Source organism: Pelodiscus sinensis, chromosome 16 (assembly GCF_049634645.1).
Source record: "Pelodiscus sinensis isolate JC-2024 chromosome 16, ASM4963464v1, whole genome shotgun sequence".
Lineage (NCBI taxonomy): Eukaryota > Metazoa > Chordata > Testudines > Trionychidae > Pelodiscus > Pelodiscus sinensis.
This window is the reverse complement of record NC_134726.1, coordinates 13,709,428-13,729,137: the sequence shown is the minus strand read 5'-3', so window position 1 is coordinate 13,729,137 and position 19,710 is coordinate 13,709,428. Positions and strand designations below refer to the sequence as shown.

General features: G+C 47.3%; 1 protein-coding gene across 4 annotated transcripts in view; it reads left to right on the top strand.

Annotated features, from left to right (window-relative positions):
* DEXI (Dexi homolog) overlaps nt 1-19,710 on the top strand; it is a 118,693-nt gene that overhangs the window by 8,163 nt on the left and 90,820 nt on the right. Inside the window, exon 2 of one of the 4 annotated variants that reach the window (XM_075899301.1) lies at nt 3,804-3,902. The exons of the other annotated variants lie outside the window; for them this stretch is intronic. The gene's annotated coding sequence lies outside the window, so the exon portion shown is untranslated. The remainder of the gene's footprint in view (nt 1-3,803; nt 3,903-19,710) is intronic. 4 annotated transcript variants of the gene reach the window in all.

The following is a 19,710-nucleotide window of genomic DNA, read 5'->3' as shown; positions in this document are numbered from 1 at the left end:
GGCAAGCTTATCACAGAGAGTTACAGACTTGTGTGGACAACAGAAATGGGCCTTAGAGAAGTCTACTATATTTGAAGAACCTGTCTTTTCTATATCCTCCCATGTAGATGGGCAGAGTTTGGAAATTACAGCAGCAAACACCTAAAAAACCCTTCCTATCCTATTTAAATTGAAAGCATATTTTAAGAACCCTGTCTGTGTCAACTGAACTGTAATTACAATTGAGATCAAACGATGGTACCCAACTCTTGAAAGACAATTAAGCCATTGCTTCTCACTGGAGGGAGCACTTTTACGAGCTTCTGAGCCATCCCTCCACCATGGTCCCAGAATCCCTTGACCAAATCCCTCAGCAACTACATAGGGACAATCTTGCAATACTTCCTACCCTGAATGAGGTCTAAGCTGCCATCAATGCAAAGAAGAGCAACAATGCAACTGGATTAGGCAGAATCTTCACCGAAGTCTTCAAAGAAGGAGGGCCAGAGTTCCACAAACAACTCTATCTCCCGATTCTCAAAATCTGAAATAGGGAGCAGGTAGCGCAAGAGTTCAGAGACACACTGATCATCTGTCTCTTCAAGAAGGGTGACATTGGAATGTGGAAACTATCGCGGCATCTCCCTCCTGGCAATGGCAGGGAAAATCGTAGCTCGAATCCTTGCCAATTGACTCTTGCAACTCTCAGAAGAAATTCTTCCAGAATCCTAGTGAGCCTTCCGGCCATTCCGAGGAATGGTTGACATGATCTTCACCGCTTGGCAATTGCAAGAAAAATGTTGCAAACATAATCAAGCCTTATACATGAGTTTCATCAACCTGGCCAAGGTGTTTGTATACCATCCTCTCAAAGATCGGTTGTCCCAAAAAATTCATCAGCATCCTGAGGCTGCCTCACAACAACATGACTGCCATAGTGCTGAGCAACAACAGATCCCAAAGTCACCCTTTTGAAGTCAAAACAGGAACCAAACAAGGTTGCATCATTGCCCCAGCGCTGTTCTGCATCTTCATCGCCAAGACCTTTCATCTCATTGATGGCAAGCTTCCAGATAGCATGAAGATTGTCTACAGAATGAATGGGAAGCTTCTCAAGCTCAGGAGACTGAAGGCCAAAAGCAAGACCTCCACAACTTCAATCATGGAGCTCCAGTACACGGATGACAATATGGCCACTGCTGTTTCCCTCTTAGCTCTTCAGACCATCTTAAGAGCCTTTGCTGAAGCATACGAGAATCTCGGGCTCACACCGATCATCAAAAAGACCAAGGTGCTCCATCAACCCTTGCCAACAGGACAATCTCATGTACCATCTATTAATGTCAACAGAGAATTGCTTGAAAATATGGCGCATTTCCCATAGCTTGGAAATCATCTCTACACCAAAGTCGACTTTGATGCAGAAATCCAGCATCGCCAGAGCTGCGCAAGCTCCGCTTATGCCTGTCTGAGATGAAGGATCTTTGAGAACTAGGACATCAGTGCCAAGACAAAGCTCTTTATGTACCATGCGGTGGTTGTTCCAACACTGCTGTATGCATGTGAAACTTGGACAAGAAGGCTCTTGAGCAATATCTTCAATGCTGTCTCAGGAGAATCCTAAATATCCCTTGGTAGGACAGGCACATGAACACTAGCATCCTGGAAGAGTCAAACATGACAGCATAGGAGCTATCGTCATCTACCAACAACTTTGCTGGACTGGTCACATGGTCCAGTTGCCTGATCAGTGCCTCCCAAAACAGATTCTGTTTTCTGAGCTGAAGGAAGGACAGAGGAGCATTAGGGGCCAGAGAAAGCGATTTAAGGACATGTTGAAAGCAAACATGAAATAGTGTGGTATCGGTGTTGATACTTGGGAGAATCTTGTCCCCAATGGAGAGTGGTAATCCGTGAGAGGTTGGCGCAATTTGAGAGATCCTGCCACAGCGCAGATGAGAAGAGGTGAAGGCAGGGCCAGCTCTAGGCACCAGCAAATCAAGCAGGTGCTTAGGGAGGCACATTTCCAGGGGTGGCATTTCCAGGTAAGCAGCTGCCCCCAGCAATGCCCAGCCCCACCCCGCCGATTTTTCTGGGGCTGAATTTCCAACTTTTCTCCATCAAACATCTATGTAAAACTCCATATTTTGGTCTGGCTGAGAAAAGTTTGTTGATTTTTGTTGCCTTGGGCATAGTCAAGGATCTGGAGTCGCTTTTGCCCATCCAGCTGGATGACTTCCGGGTTGGGGGCAGAAGTCCAGCTTCTGCCTGTGCCTCACGGCTTTCAGGGACTCCAGGGTGAACATGCGGTTGGAGTCAGACACGCCGACCGGAGGGTTGTCAGGGGGTGGCTCCTGGCCAGGGCTGCCTGCCTCCTCCGCCCTGCCCATCAGCAGCGCCTTCCTCCCGATGCACAGAAAATCCAGGAGCCAGAGCATCAGCACGGTGAGCAGGAAGCGGGGCAGCAGGAGGAAACAGGCAGTAGCCTGTGTGAGCAGCTACAAGGTGTGAAAGCCGAGGGAGTGGAGCATCGTGAGGGCTGCTGGGCTCAGGTGTATAGGCAAAAAGTGAAACCGCTCCGTTTTTGTGACAGTCACAGTTTCTGTCAAACAAACATGACATTCGGTATAACTGCTCAGGAATTGCTACCTTTGCTGGCTGGTTGCAAATTCAGAGGGACTGTGTTTTTTGGTAGAAAAATCTCTCAATTTGCTACCTCCTGGCTAACGGACTCAGGGGATGCTGGTGTTTTGCCTTGGGCGGGGGCCTTTTGCTCCTGGTCCATGGGTCACAAATTCAGTGCACCCAAAGTAGCAAATTCTGAGAAGTTAGTGTTTTGCTCGCTACACCGGCTCTCGCCCCCTTCCACGCACGCCTGCCTGCCGGGCTCCTTGCAGCTCAGCTGAGCTCCCGCTTCTCTTTAAGCCCGTTTTATAGTCAGGGATTTAAACGAAAAGTGACTCCAGCTCCAGCTGGACCCCGCCCCTTTGGAACTGAAGCCTGGGGATTACCTACCCCTCCGCGCCAGTGACCTAAAAATACACAGCGAGGCTGGAGCCCCACCATGAGCTGCAAGGGATGTGCCATGGCGCAGGAAGCCAGGACGCGGCCGGGCTCCAGAGGCAGATAGCAGGCAGCACACCCGGCCGGGGACAGTGCAGCACTGAGGGGGGGCCACGGCGCACGTGTGGGGGCAGCGGGAGTGTTCGCTATAGGTGCTGCCGGGAGACACGACCTTGCCGCCCCGAGGCAGGGCCAGCAGCTCCCTGCTATCGAGCGCCAGTATTGATGCATTTTCTCTGCCCTGTCTCCTCCTGTTTCAGGATCCAGAAGCTGCAGCCGGACCGACCAGCGGAGGCGCGGGGCAATGGCCTCCCCTTTGCTGGGTCGGGGGTGGCACACGGGGGCTTCTGCCTTGTCCACGCTAGAGGGCTGGCCCTGGAAGGGACCATCTCCAGCAGGAGCGTTTGGTTACGGGGCGTTTAGCTCTTGCTCCGTCTTCCATGAGCCGTGAACCAGCCTCTTGGCTGGGGAGCGATTGCTAACAGCCTTGCCGAGCTGCAGCCGCCGGGGGGTCTGTCCTGGGAGACGGGCCAGGGGTGCTTGCCAGGTTATTGACCGCTGCTGCTTCTCGTTCCCAGACCTGTTGACAGCATGAAATCAGCGAGAGGGGAGAGAGGGAACCGATTCCTCGCCACTAGGGGTAGCTGTTGTCCAAAAGCGGAAAGGTCCCCGATCTGCTGCGGGCGGGCGGGCGGTGAAGGAAGCGACCTTCCTTCCCTCTTCTCAGAGCCGAGGTCGCCTCTCCAATTGTAATCTTACAGAACCCCCGTCGGCTCTTCAGTCTGCTGCAGGAAGCAGAAGCCTTGAGTTCACCTTGACCAAGTGTCAGTTCATACTGACAAGCAGGTGCCAGACTGGAGGTAAATTGTGACCTGTTTGTTCTTCATTCTACCCACTCTGATCCCTGGGGGAATGTCCAGTCTTTGAACATTGCCCTCATTTCAGGCTGCAACTGAAATCAGGACCCTGCTGTACTAACCATGGTGCAAATATACATGAAGAGATAAATCTTTGCCCCCCCTCCCTGGATCCAAATCCTCAAAGTTAATATAAGACCATAATAATAGCTATACTGGGTCAAATCAAATGTCCATCTAGCCCAGTATCCTGTCTTTTGACAGGCCAATCCCAGGTGCTCCAGAGGGAATGAATAGAACAATTTATAGACAATATTCTTCCCAGCAAGTTAAGGGAATATGGATTGGATAAATGGACGGTAAGATGAATAAAAAGCTGTCTAGAAGGCTGGGCCCAGTAGGTAGTTATCAATGGCTGGATGTCAGGATGGCAGTCGGTTTCTAGCGGAGGCCTCAAGGTTCGGTTCTAGGACCGGTTTTGTTCAATATCTTTATTAATGACCTGGATGATGGGATGGATTGCACCCTCAGCAGGTTTGCAGATGACACTAAGCTAGGGCAAGAGGTAGATACGCTTGAGGGCAGAGATAGGGTCCAGAGTGACTTAGACAAATTGGAGGATTGGGCCACAGGAAATCTTATGAGGTTCAACAAGGACAAGTGCAGAGTCCTGCACTTGGGACGGAAGAATCCCAAGCATTGTTACAGGCTGGGGACCAACCAGCTAAGTAGTAGTTCTGCAGAAAAGGGCCTGGGGGTTACAGTGAATGAGAAGCTGGATATGAATCAACAGTGTGCCCTTGTAGCCAAGAAGGCTAATGGCATATTAGGGTGCATTAAGAGGAGCATTGCCAGCAGATCCAGAGATGTCATTATTCCCCTTATTCGGCTCTGGTGAGGCTACATCTGGAGTATTGTGTTCAGTTCTGGGCCCCCCACTGCAAAAAGGATGTGGACGCATTGGAGAGGGTCCAGCGGAGGGCAACCAAAACGATTAGGGAGCTGGAGCATATGACCTATAAGGAGAGGCTGAGGGAGTTGGATCTGTTTAGTCTGCAGAAGTGAAGAGTGAGGGGGGATTTAATAGCAGCCTTCAACTTCCTGAAGGGAGCTTCCAAAGAGGATGGAGAGAGGCTATTCTCAGTAGTGACAAATGGCAGAACAAGGAGCAATGGTCTCAAGTTGGGATGGGGGAGGTCCAGGTTGGATATTAGGAAAAACTATTTCACTAGGAGGGTGGTGAAGCACTGGAATGGGTTACCTAGGGAAGTGGTGGAGTCTCCATCCCTAGAGGAGTTTAAGTCTTGGCTTGACAAAGCCCTGGTCGGGTTGATTTAGTTGGGATTGGCCCTGCCTAGAGCAGGGGGCTGGACTTGATGACCTTCTGAGGTCTCTTCCAGCTCTATGATTCTATGATTCTAGGTAATCCATGAAGTGAACCACCCCGTGTCACCCATTCCCAGCTTCTGACAAACAGAGGCTAGGGACACCATTCCTACCCATCCTGGCTAATAGCCATCGATGGACCTTTCCTTTATGAATTTATCTAACTCAATTTTGAACCCTGTTAAAGTCCTAGTCTTCACAGCATCCTATGTAGTAGTTCCACAAGCTGACTGCATTGAGGGAAGAAATACTTTGTTGGTTTTAAACTTGCTACCTATACATTTCATTTGGTGACCCCTGGCTCTTGTGTTGTGGGAACAAGTAAATCACTTTTCTTTATTTACTTTCTCCACACCAGTCTTGATTTTATAGACCTCTATCATTTCCCCCTCTTAGTTGTCTCTTTTCCATAATGAAAAGTCCCAGTCTTATTAATCTTTCCTTATATTGCAGCCATTCCATACTCCTGATAATTTTTGTTAATTCCTAACTGCTACTGAAATGTGTCTGAGCCCCCTTCATGAGGAAAGATTTTATCAGTGGCATGGTCTTTGTGAAACTTTTGAATTTTTATACGATATTGGAAATATTAAAAATCAGTTTTCTAAAGAAGACCTCATGAAGCACTGCCAGGACCTACATTTAGCACTCAGTACTGATAACGCTGCTGACATTGATGGAGTAGAATTGTATGATGAATTAATAGCTTTATCTGAGCTAATAAGTCCTAAAACTTCTCTAAAAGTATTAGAATTTATAGCAAGAAATTATTTTTTCACTCCAAACACTGCTATAGTATTATGCATTCTTTTAAAATTACCAGTATCAGTGGCTTCTGGTGAGTGCAATTTCTCAAAACTGAAATTACTAAAAAATTATTTGAGACCCACCATGTCTCAAAATCATTTGTTAGGACTCGCATTAATTTCAATTAAAAGTACCATTGCAAAAAATTTAATTTTACTGAATTATTAAAAGGCTACACAAGTATAAAAACCAGAAAAAATCAGTTCATATAAATTCTTTTAATTTAGGAGAAACTGGGCACACCGGAAGACAGTAACATTTTTTCATCACAGTGTATAATTGATCCCAAATAGTTTGTAATTGTGATTTTGTTAAAATTAAATGAGTACACTAGTAGGAAATTGTTTTATTTCACTAACTACAAATTTTCTGTTTTCATTTTTTTATTTTAAACAGTCAAAAACAAACAAACAAAATTGCAAAGTGCAAATATGTGTAAAAGCCAACAAAAAAAGGGCAGCCAAAATTTTTTTTGCTTGGGGCAGCAAAGAACCAAGAGCCGGCCCTCGGTGAAGGAGGAAAGAGTGCCAAAATCTGCCCTGCGCCCCTCCAATAGCCACTAGCACTTGCCCCTTCTGCGATAAAACCTACAGCTCCAGAATCGGTCTGGTCTGCCATCTAAGGATCCATAAATAGGAGTATGACAGGAAGATGTCCTACTCATTATCTAATGACCTCAGAGAGCGACAATTGCTTGGTGTCATTTGCTATTTTAGATTGAGTGTTTTACTTCAAGCATGTTGGGATGTGATTGTGTAACAGCTCTTCTCTTTGTACATCGCTGAAAACTAGGTGTGACTCATGAAGTTATCAGAGTCAGCAAAAATATGCTATAGAAACATGTATTTATTTAATCCTTTATATATATAGTACCAGTATAATATGAAAAAATTAACCAGTGAATTATTGTTAATTCTGTTTTATATTCAAAAATCTGTGATTCAACATTTTAGATGCATGCCAGTATTTAAATATAAAACTAAGGTCAAAGGAATTATTCAGTTTGATCACACTTCAATTTAGGATTACAAATATTAGCTCTCTTTAATCATTAGCACTAAACATTACCTGTATGAAAGCCAAGAGAGTTCTTATTTTCACACAGCTATATATATTGAAAAGTTGATATAATATCACTCCTTTAATGCAGAAGATAAGACCTCTGGGGTTTGTTTCACATTCTGTCATGAACTCTGCCCTATCTATAAATGGGGCAAACCTTTGCAAATTATTCTGAGATCCTTTAAATAGCAGACCACACATGCACACACACAGAGTGACTACTAAGCATAATTGCCCAGTTTATACGAGGCAATGTGGTAGAGTGAACAAGGCATTGGATAAGGAATTAGGAGAGCTTGGATCTTTTCTCTGCCCCTAAAATACTGTGTGAACTCACTTGGACTTGAGTTACCTTTCTCAGTAAAAGAGGCATGATCGATGAGAGGGTGGGCAGAAGGGTGTAATTATTCCCATTGTCAGCATTAGAATTCCTCTGTCTTTGGAACATGTCAACAAGATGCCATATCAGGAGGTGGGGGTGGGGTGAGCAGCCATGTGCTCCTGGACGCAGCTAGCTTTTCCTCCCATTCCCCAAACTATTGGGGAACTTGCATTCCATGCATGCCTCACACACCTAGCTGTGTTTTTGCTTCAGCTACCCCAGACTAACACGGCTACATCTCTATCACACCTAGCTGGTGAGCCCCCTTTGCACCAGCTAGGTGTGAGAGGCATGCACAGAACACAGGTTTTTCCCCTTCACTCCCTGGTAGTCCGGGGAACAGGATGAAAAGCTACCTGTATCCTGGAGCGCACAGTTGCTGCCCCCACTACCCTCCCAAAATGGTGCCCTTGCCTGTCAAACAGCTCATCAATGTTAATGGAGATGAAGGAAACCTTTCTCCCGCTTTCTGGCTTTTATCAGTTTCACACAGCTTTATTCATCTTTACATGTTTTTGCTTTGTCATTCTTCATCACGCCTGTCCAGTGCATTCTTGATCTCACTCTGATATGTATAACTGCTTGTCAGATCCATTCTTCACACAGGTCTGATCAATTGCAGTCATCTTTCCTGAAGCTTCCGCAACAGCATTATTTCTTCTCCAGCTATTTTCCTGTGTCTTCATTTTTTTTTTAATTTCCTGCTGTTTTGAATCTCTCATTCATTTGTGCCGTCAATATCTTTAGTTCCTTTGCCTTCCTCGTATGCTAGCATTCCAACCTGTACAGCATTATCAGTATGGCAGTTGTCTCATATGCTGATTTTCATTTTAATCAAAATGGCTACTAGCCTTCCAGATCTTGCAGTTTTCTGAAGGCTGTAGCAACTAATCTGTGTCTCCTTTTTATATGATCATCACACTTCTCCTTCCTTACTAGTCCTTCAAGGTGGACACATTTGCTGACATAGTGGTTAGGTAACCAGCCAGATAATGGTCTCCTCCAGAGGGTGGAGCTTCAGATGTCTGGGGGATTTGCATAACCAGAGGTGGTAACTTGTATTACCCTCCCCCACACCCCGAATATTTCCTAGGCATTCCACTTTGTCTGACACATTGTTTAAAATAGTCCTCTGAAGGTCCTAATACTTCTCAAGGTTTATGTTGGTCACTGGTGCCCTCAGAGGAGTTGCGTAAACCCCCAAACTAATACATAAACTATGAAATGTTAATACAAAATGGACATCCAAGATACTTAAATTTAATTCAAAAAGTTTGTGCAGCATATTGCAGAAAATGATCATACCTGTCACACTCTAATCTAGTTGGCATTTCCCACTCTCAAAGGAAACAGCAGGCAGTAGGAGCAATAGCTGAGAATTTTGGAGCTGTGTAAGTGATCTGGAAGCCCAGTTCCCATTATAATTAATTATAATTAAGGGGAATTGGATATTTAGATCACTTAGTTAGCTTTGAAAATCTTAGTCTAAATACAGCGCATATAGCTCTAGTCTATACGAGGGAGTTATTTTGAAATAAGCCTCCTTATTTTGATAATAAGCAGAATGTCCACACTTCCAAGCCTGTTATATCAAAATCTGTACTCCTGCTTTTCTTGGGGAATAACGCGTATTTCAAAATAGTTATTTCAAAATAGCATTAGTGTGGATGCTCTGTTGATGCTATTTCAAAATAACTACGCCCCAGAGTAATTCAAAGTAATTACTCCTCAGTGCTTCCTAGGGCACATCTCAAGGGCTGTAAGTCAAGGTAGTACGTCCACTATAACGGAGCTTGCCTTGGACTAATTTTGAGGCTCCTCCATAGTGGGGACATGCAGTTTAGATTTTGTTATTTTGGTAGTAGTTATTTCAAAATAATTTCCCAATATAGACATGCCCGTAGTGATACTAGTCTACACCAGCTCAAGCTACTAGGAAATCTGCCATAAATAGAATCTGAAGACAAAATCAGATTGATTGGACTGGACAGGAGCTACAGTCTAGCAAACATTACCTTGTGCTGGTTTGTCACCTGGCCCCAAGAGATTTTCTAGCAAGAACAAATTCAGTTGCATATTTATGAGCTTTCCAAAAGTTATTGTTAATATGAATCAAAGGTAAATGAGGCAGAGGAAATTAATGGAGATTGAGTTTAGGCTAAAAATGCTTGAGCATTTTCATCTATTAATAGCACTAGAGTACAAGTGATTTTAAAAGCCAATCTATTTAAGGAATTTATTGTGTTAGAGTCCTTTGCTAAGCAAATACAGGTTGAACCTCTCTAATCCGGCACCCTCTGGGCCTGACCAGACCTGAACCAGAGAATTTGCTGAACCACGGGAGGTCAATATTGTCTAGCAGTATTACCATCACTACCACTGCTTAATGGGGCTTTTAGGGGTAAATTAGAGCTAAATAACAGCACAGAACATTGAGAGCCAGGAGTGGTGGTGGTAAACGTTATGGAACCACAGGAAACTTGGTCACACCCATGATAAGTAGACATCCGGCTAACTAAAATCATGCCAGATCACAGATGTTGCCAGACCAGAAAGTGCTGGACTAGAGAGGTTGAACTTGAATACAGCTTGGGTACAAGGGCCATTGCCCAAGGTATAACATCCATATTGTCAAGGGAATAAAGGAATTAATCCAGTCTAATCCTTTGAATAAAGACATCATTTATTTCAGGGTACATCTAGACTACATGCCTCTGGTGACAGACGCATGTAGATTAGACTACCTGGCATAGGAACATGAAGCGGCGATTTAAATAATCCTGGGATGAGGCATACCTGGGAGGTCGACAAATATCTTTGATGTCGACCGCGGAATGTTCAGACTACCGCGCTGAGCCGACAAACAGCTGATCGGCTCAGCGCGGCAGCCATGTAAATTTAAATGAAGTGGCGATTATTTAAATCGCCGCATCATTTTCCTATGCCGGGTATTCTAATCTACATGCCTCTGTCGCCAGAGGCATTTAGTCTAGACGTACCCTTAGAGAATGATTATATTCATATTCCATTTCAGATGGCAACCAGTATGTTCTAAACTAGAAGAAGCAAGTTTACAGACATGTAGTCTGTTGATTTGGTCAGTTTAGATCTTTTGTCTCTTTTGCCACACAAGGATTTGAATCTTTGTAGCAATGGAGCAGGTTTATTTGGGAAACCCAGCAATCACTGCACAGATATGGCTAGATTTTTTTTTTCATTTTAAGGAGCTCAACATTGTCACAAAATAATTTTCTCTTTGTGGGCATGAAAGTTTAGGTGAGTTGCCTGCCACTTCCTTTAGAAAAGGCATCTGAGCGGGGCATTTTCTAGGGTCTCCTTTGAAGGTATCCAGCTGCCTGCAGTGGACAGCCTGTACATTTTTCCAGATATTACTCCTATTTCTTGGTGTCAGAGGGTATGTCTACACTACAGCGCTAATTCGAACTAACTTAATTCGAATTAGTTAATTCGAACTAAGCTAATTCAAATTAGTGCATCTAGACTTAAAAACTAGTTCGAATTAGTGTTTTGCTAATTCTAACTAGTATGTCCACACAGAGTGGACCCTGAACAGAGGTTAAGGATGGCCGGAAGCAGTGCCGGCAGGGCATCAGATGAGGACTTAGAGCATGGAGCTGCTGTCTTAGGCTAGCCGAGGGCTGTGCTTAAAGGGACCCGACCCCCACCCCGGACAGACAGTTCTCAGGGGTGCCCCGCTTGCAAAGCAGTCCTGGCTTGGAGTGCCCTGAGTGCCCACACGCGGAACATCAAAGCACTCGGCCATCACCCCCGCTGCACTTGCCACAGGCTGCCATCCGGGGGGAGGGGGCAATCGGGGGGCTGCAGGAGAACTTCCACCCTGAGAAGCCCGCAGAGCCAGCCCAGTCCTCCCCATCGGGGGCGCGTACCCCATTCCTCCCTCACCTCCTTCCACTTACCCTTCCCTAGCCCCCCTTCCTGATGTACAAAATAAAGAAAACGTGTGTTCAAAAATAGAATCTCTCTTTATTGAACAAAACTGGGGGAGGCTGGGAAAAAGAGGTGGGAGAGGGGAAGAGAGAGGCTGGGAGAGGGGAGGGCAACTAAAATGATCAGGGAACAGGTCCCATATGAAGAGAGGCTAAAGAGACTGGGACTTTTCAGCTTAGAGAAGAGGAGATGGAGGGGGGATATGATAGAGGTCTATAAAAGCAAGAGTGGTGTGGAGAGGGTGCATAAAGAAAAGTTCTCCATTAGTTCCCATAATAGAAGGACTAGAGGACACCAAAGGAAAGGAATGGGTAGCAGGCTTCAAACTAGTAACAGAAAGTTCTTCTTCACAAAGCAAAGAGTCAACCTGTGGAACTCCTTGCTGCAGGAGGCTGTGAAGGCTAGAACTAGAACAGAGTTTAAAGAGAAGTGAGATCAAGTCATGGAGGATGGGTCCATGGAGTGGTATTAGCCAGGGGGTAGAAATGGTGTCCCTGCCCGAAGTTTGTGGAAGGCTGGAGATGGATGGCACGAGACAAATGGCTTGGTCACTGTCTTTGGTCCATCCCCTCCAGTGTACTTAGGGTTGGCTGCTGTCGGCAGACAGGCTACTGGACTAGATGGACCTTTGGTCTGACCCAGTACGGCCATTCTAAGCTCAGGGTCGGGGGTCTCAGTGGACCACCTTGATTTTCATGCAAACCTGCTCCTGGGTGGCCAGGCTGGCAGCTCTCCTGCCCTAGATGGCCACTTTCCTGTGCCTAGTGTGGTGTTCGTGGATGAGGTCCACAATGGCTGCACTAGACCAGGCAGGTGCCCGCCTTTTGCAGTCCTGGCCAGGCACCTGAGAGCCGCCAGCCTGGTCCCGGGAAGAGGCGGAGGGCTGGGGGGCATCGGGTGGCTGGCTCATGGCGTGCCAGGTGCAGGGTCTGCTGGCTGGGTGCTGGCAGGCTTGCACCTGGCACGGGCACCGTAGCCAGCCTGTGCCCCTTTAAGGGCTCTGGGGCCGGGAGGAGGGCAGACGAGTTTCCCTGGTGGTGCCCAGAGTGGCCACCAGGGAAAGCTGGGGAGGGCTAGCCTCCCACTAGTTCGAATTAAGGGGCTACACAGCCCTTAATTCCAACTAGTAAGTTCGAACTAGGCTTAGTCCTCGTACAATGAGGTTTACCTAGTTCGAACTAAGCGCTCCGCTAGTTCGAATTAAGTTTGAACTAGCGGAGCGCTAGTGTAGCGCCTATGAAAGTTAATTCGAACTAATGTCCGTTAGTTCAAATTAACTTCGTAGTGTAGACATACCCAGATAGAGTATTCTGTAAAACAATAAAGAAGTAGTTTATACAAATGAGCAGTTGTGTTCAGTCTGTAGAGAGACACATTTCAGGTTTTGGAAATCCATGGAGATCCTGATCTGGGAAGGTCAATTTCTCATTTAACTGAGATGGACAAGTAGTGAAAAACTGGTCAGAATTTAGCCTTTCAAATGTACACATTACACACTTTACAGAGCCAGTTAGGTGCAGAGACTAACCATTCTGTCGAAGATCTCAAATAGGTCTTACCAAATAAAAATCCCGCCATTTGGTGGATGTTGGCAGGCTTAAAAATCTGACCTTACCAAAATAAAACTTTCAGACTGGGGGAAAAAAAAAAAGAGGCTGCGTGGTGGTTTGAACAGAGTAGCCCAGGCATGCCCAATTCTAAACTCTCCCTTTCTTTCAGAGTTCTGTCAGGAATTGGGAGGAATGCAGTGCTGGAAACCAAATAAAGGCACCTTATTTCCTCTGCATTGCTATGACCTGGGAGGAAGAGCAACTTCAAAGACAGAATTAACAAAAATAGCATGACTTTTTAAAAATACTGGAATTATGCTTTAGCTGCTGAACCATTATATGCTTACCAGTGTTTTTGTAGTGAGTATCATGGCTGCATCTATAAGATCTAGACAAGATTTGCCTCCTTTTGTTTTCTAATACTAATGCTTAAGTTCAAATTACATTTTTTTAAGCAACTGAAGAGAGGCAATACCTGAAGATGGTGGTCAATTCTATCATGGACACACCATTTAACATTTGCCAATAACTTCTAACTTGGTCTAGCATCCTAATAGCTGTATTTGAAAGTTTGTGTAGTTGATGTTTTGTTAGTCTTTAAGGTGCTACTAGTCTATTGTTGTTTTTTAAGCTATATTTGAAACATTCGTTAGGGAGCCCTGTTGTGTACTTTGGTAGCCCCCCATAGATGCCCAGCTTCCACAAGTCATGTGGGGAACCAGCAGTTGTCCCTCTGCTGCAGGGGTCAGGTGACTTTAAATCCCCAGCAGCAATGGGTGCTGGAGCCTTCTCCCCATCCATATTGTAATGGATGTTTTTAGTAGAAGTTATGGACAGGTCACAGGCTTCCATCAATTTTTCTTTATTGCTCACTAAGGTCATGTATACACTAGGAAAGTATTTCAAAATTACTAAATTTGACTTAACTCCCAATTTAACAAATTTGGACTTGTGTGTCCACACTACAGGGAAGCGTCAAAATTAGTCTGAGGTAGGCTCTATTATTGTGAATGTGCTTCCTTGGACTTAGAGCCCCAGGAAGCACTGGGGAGTAATTAGTTGGAATTATTCTGGGGAGTAATTATTTTGGAATAGCAGCACTAGAGCATCTACAGTACCATTATTTCAACTAGTTTGGAATTAGCATTACTCCTGATGAAAAGCAGGAGTACAGATTTCGAATTCTACAGCCTGTGGAATAACAGAAGTAACAGGCTTGATAGTGTTGATGTTCTGCTTATAAATTTGATCTGGGGGGTATTATTTTGAAATAAAGTTCCAGTGTAGACCAGAGCTAAAAGATTTACCTGATGTTGCTCAGGTTCTTAGCTCAAGTAATTTGGGGTTTTTTTTTTTTTGAAAATAAAATTAAAATGGACATGCTTCATTTGAATCATTGCTCTGGGTTGGGGCCGGGAATGAAGGGTTCAATATGTAGGCTGGCCATGGGAGAGAAGACTGCCCCAGCCCTGTCTCACCACAGCAGCTTGGGGCCAGATGAGAAGCGCCTCTCTATGGCCACTGCAGCTCCAGTGGGCGTAGACGTGGGAGTAGTGCATGTCCCCTGGCTAGGGCAGGTTCAAGTTTGTCTTCTGCACTCCCCAGCCAGATTGAGGAACGCAGCAAACTGTGCACTTACCCCGTGCTCCCTGATGAAGGGGAACAGCCAACAATGTTCCTGTACAAATTGGGGGGGGGGGGGCGGATATACTGCCTGCCTCCTATAAAGGGCACCCAGGGGATGGGAGGCTTGGGACTAGGGCAGTCCCAGATGGAGGGGGGCACCCTCAGCCAGCTCCTTTTACTTGCTAGGTGATTCTCTCTCTTTTCTGTATGGTTTTCTGAAAAGCAATCTCATTCTAAACACATCCCATTTTCCTCACACAACCCAATGCTTACTTTATGATAAGAGGAAGCTGTATACCAATTTTGGTGGTCTTTGCTCTTACTGTTTAGGAGGCGTTCTTGAACACACAGACATACAGGTGCATAGGTAGACCAACTCTCTCACATATATAGTAGTTGACCAGTTCATGATTTCTCTTTAACTCATTCCTATGAAAGAAAACTCAGCACTAGACCAACCGCCCCCACCCCCAAAAAACAAAAACAACCCCCCAAAACAACCATGCTTCCTAGTACTGCTCTTCCATCTCCTGTGAATGTGAAATATAGCTTCCTTGAATTGATAATTATGGTTTCTTATAAGGACATCATCTCTGCAGAATTAAGGTGGTGATTTTTTCATGAAGGGAGAAGACTTGTCCCCTGGAGGATTGCTCTAGAAAGTGTATACCTGCATAATGGCTGAGATAGGGTATGTCTAGTCTGCAGAGTTTTTTTTGAAAAATGGCCATTTTTCCGAAAACACTTATGTCCACACTGCAATCGCGCTGTTTCAACAAAAACAGAAGGGTTGTTCCGACGGTGTTAAACCTCTTTCTACGAGGAAGAATGCCTTTTCCGAAAGAGCTCTTCGGAAGTGGACGGGGAAGAGGGCTTTTCTTTCAAAAGAAGAGGCATCCAGGAAATAACACAGATGTCCTAGTGGCCACTCTGTCCAAAGTAATCACAATTATATAGTTCCTGTCTCCTGGCCCCTCTTAAAGCTGCAGACATCCTGGACAAGCCTTGAGGCAGGAAGCCAGCCCTGGGAGCAGCACCTGACTGCACGGCTCTCCCTGCCACAGGCATTCTGAGCAATGGCCGAGCCACAAGGCCCCTAAGACCTCCCTGGCCCTTGCAGGGAGCATGACAGGGCTCCCTGGTCCTACCAAGGAGTACTAAGCAGCGGGCAACCTCGTGGTCTGGAGCGCAGATCCTGTCCCTCCTCGAGCTGGGGCGGATAGGGGAGGGAGAAAGGAGACCCTACAGGATCTCCACTCCAAACACTGACATTTATGGGTACATGGTCAAGGCCCTGGTAGAATGGGGACACCCACCCCGGACCTTAGAACAGGTCCCGAGTGTGAAGGAGCTCTGCCAGGGCTAAGCGAGGGCCCTACTCCTGCCACTACTTCCATGAGCTGCACTGGATCCTGGGAGGTGGGGAAGCCCTTTCACCTCCCATGGTAGTCAATTCTGGACTCAAGACATCTGTCATCACCCGGCCGAAGGTCACAGAGGAGGGGCAGTATGAGGGACAGCAGAGGGAGGAGGAGGATGACGCAGCTACAACTGTCACGGTGTTCCTGGAGCTGGTAGCTGTAAACCTGGACGTGTCGCAGGCATCATCTGATGCCAGGGAGGGATCTTCAGGTGAGTGTTCTCAGTTTGTCACACATACAGGGCAGGAGAGGTGGGAGATTGTCACTTGGCCTGCTCGGGCTGGACATCGTGCTGCAATCCATGCATGTAGAACTATGTGCAGTGTTACTGTGCACCACATGGACTCAGCAGGCAGCCCCAGAGCATGCCTGGGATCTTGTTCCAGGCTCAGGGGAGGCCACACACACGTCTGGCCCCGGCGGGCAGGGGGATGCCCTCCTGGCATGAGTGGAAGCAAGCTAGGCACAAGGGCACAGGCACAACCCCATGCAGACCGGGGAGTGCTGCACACAGGCATGCCTGCACACGCGAGGCCCCACCTGCTCCAGCGTACAGTGCTGTGAAGTGCAGGTGTATGTGTGGGCCCTAGGAAGGGCCAGGCTGCTCCAGGCTTCTCTGCTGCCCATAGGATCCCACTGTGGCTGGACACTTCCCTTGCCTGCTTGTCCATGGGAGGGGGGGGGGGGATGGAGCATGCAACATTGTTCCATCGGCACCTTGGGGCCCCTGTGAGGCAGGGCCTGCTGTGCAGGCCACTTATGGCCTCGCTCCTGGGTCATCCCCCTCCTCTGGCCTGAGGACTGTTGGTCGCTGCTCACAGAGGAGGGCACGGCCTCAGGGGCAGTGTCTGCATGGATGACTGATTGCCTCTCCCTCTTTTTATTCTCCATAGCCTGACCAGCCATGATGAAGGGGCAGGCCTCATGAGGCAGAATGTGGGTGTCCTCTGTGACATGCAGCAGACCCTGGCGCAGAAGGTCCGGGAGGACGCTGAGTGACAGAGGTGCATGTGGGACCAGCTCATGTGGCAGGGAAATAACGTGTGCTATCGTGCGCGAAACAATATCACACCCAGCTGCTGTCACTGCTCCTGTCTATCACAACTCCTGCCTACCATTCCCCCTGCCTCTGCCCCCCAAGCAATGCCTCTGCTCCCTCCCCAAGCAATGCCCATGCTCCCTCCCCAAGAAATGTCCATGCCCCCTCTCCCTGCCTCCTCTGCCATCACTGACCCCGCTCCAGCACCTACCCCCCTGCCTACACCCCTGGACCCAGCCAACCCCAAGTTTGCCGAGGTCCCCGCACCCGAAGTGGCACTTACAGATACCCCCCAAACTGCTCCCAGCCTGGAGAGCCCCCCCACCCCAGTTTTTTTAATGAAAGATAAATACAAAGTTCATTCTGTTGAAATCCAAACAGGTGTCTTTATTCAGAGTTCAGGGAAGGGGGGAAGGGGGAGGATGTGGTGGGAAAGGGATGGAGCAAGGCCCAGGCCTCTAGTGGGGAGGCCCTAGAGAGAGTTACTGGGGTCCCGTAGAGAAACTCTTCCTTAGGGCGTACCGGCTGCACACCCCCAACTGATGGGCCTGGTGGATGGCAGCTGTCTGCAACTGCTCAAAGGGTCTGCCTTCACGGCTGGCCTCTGCCCCCCACCTAGGTAAGAAGCCTCCCCCTTTCTCTCCACAATGTTGTGGAAGACACAACACGCCAAGATGACCGTGGGGATGTTGTGCTCCCCCACGTTGAAGCAAGTTAGGAGGTACCTGAGGCGGCCGAAGATACACTCCACCTGCATCCTTGTCCATCTGAGGTGGGAGTGAAATTGGTCCCTGCCAGGGTAAGGCTTCATCAGCCAGGGCATCGGGGGTAGGCCACATCCCCATGATGCACAGTGACATCTGCACGTCCCCAACCGCAAAGTCACGGTGGGACAAGATAGCCTCCAGCTTCCTGTAGAGGCTGGAGTGACGAAATACGTGGGCGTCGTGTGCCCTTCCCGACCACCTGACAAAAATGTCACTAAACTGTCCTCAGTGGTCAACCAGGGCCTGCAGCACCACTGAGAAGTAGCCCTCAATATACTGGGCTTCTTGATGTTATGGTGTGCAGAGTGGAATATGGGTTCCATTGATCTCTCCACCACAGTTCAGGAACCCCAGGGCAGCAAATGCAGCGATGATCGGGTTCAGGTCTCCCAGGCAGATGGCCCTGTGTGGCAGGATGGAGTTGATGGCCCTCACAACCTGCAGGAGACAGCCTGAGAGTGCCTTATCTCCATGGGAGGGACCCCGATGGTGGACTTTCACACGCCAAACTGGTTGCCCACTGACCGGTAGCTGTCTGGGGTTGCGAGCTTCCAGACAGAAATTGTGACCTACTTTTCCGGGAGGATGGCGGGCCATAGGTGGGTCTTGTGTCATCTGAGGGCAGGGGTGAGCCAGTGGCACAGCTCCAAAAAGGTGGCCTTCTGCATATGGAGGTTTTGGAGCCACTGCTGTTTGTCCCACTCCTCCATGACCACCTGGACCCACCAGTCAGAACTGGTGTCCAGCCTCCCGAACTCTCTCTCCATTGTGGGGTGCGGTTGCATGGGTCTTGCTCCTGCACACAGGGAGAGGGTTTCAAGAATGAGCTCAGTGTTGATCTCGTGGAGGGCCATGAAGACAGCCTGCACAGACTGCTGCAGAAACTGCAGGATGGCCATGTGGGGTCTTCGCATACCATGGGGCAGCCCTGGCTCTGTGGCACAAAGGAAAAAGCTGTGGCATCCAAAAAAGCTGGGCAACCAAAGCAGGTACTGCTAAAGCTTTGCTGTCCCTCAGAGAGGTAGGTAAGCATGCAGCAGAAACAGAGAAACAGCTGTCCGGAGGGGTCCCTGTAAGCACATCTCTCAGCTAGGTTTAGGCAATCGCACTCAGAGGCAACTGCTGAACTAGGTGGCCTTATATACGAGATAGTGTCCAATCAATGTGGACACTAGCTTTAGAAAAAGCAGATCACTTTTTTGATGCGCTTTTGCTGTGTAGATGCTCTCTTTCAAAAAAAGTTTTTCCAGCAGATCTCTTCCAGAAAAGCTTATTCCGAAAGAAGCCTGCAATCTAAATGTAGCCATAGAGTCCTGAAATCCCTGTTTCTGCTTGCAGAAAATCTTCCTAGCAATGGATCTTTTAGTTCCATGCCTAACCTTTTATGCATGCACACACCTCTTTGGCACACAGCTGTACAAAGACTCCAGTCCCACATAGAACTGAGCTCTCTGCCGTACTATGGGGTTATTTTAAATCTTTCATTCATCACTATGGTATTTCAGTATCTGACGAACTCCTTGCATCACTTCCCAAAATCCTTCTAGAGACGAGGGCAGGTTTTACCCTCACCAAGTAAGGGCAGGTTTTACCTGTAGCTATGATAGTAAATCACCCTTTAATAACTCTTCTGACACATTGACCTAAGAAAGGCAGTTCAGATGGAATAAATCAGGAGAATATGAAACAAGACTGGTGCATGACTTACTGATGTATTTATTTTTGTCACTAAAACTAAACACTGCAGCTGCGTCTAGACTGGCATGATTTTGCGCAAATACTTTTAACGGAAAAGTTTTTCC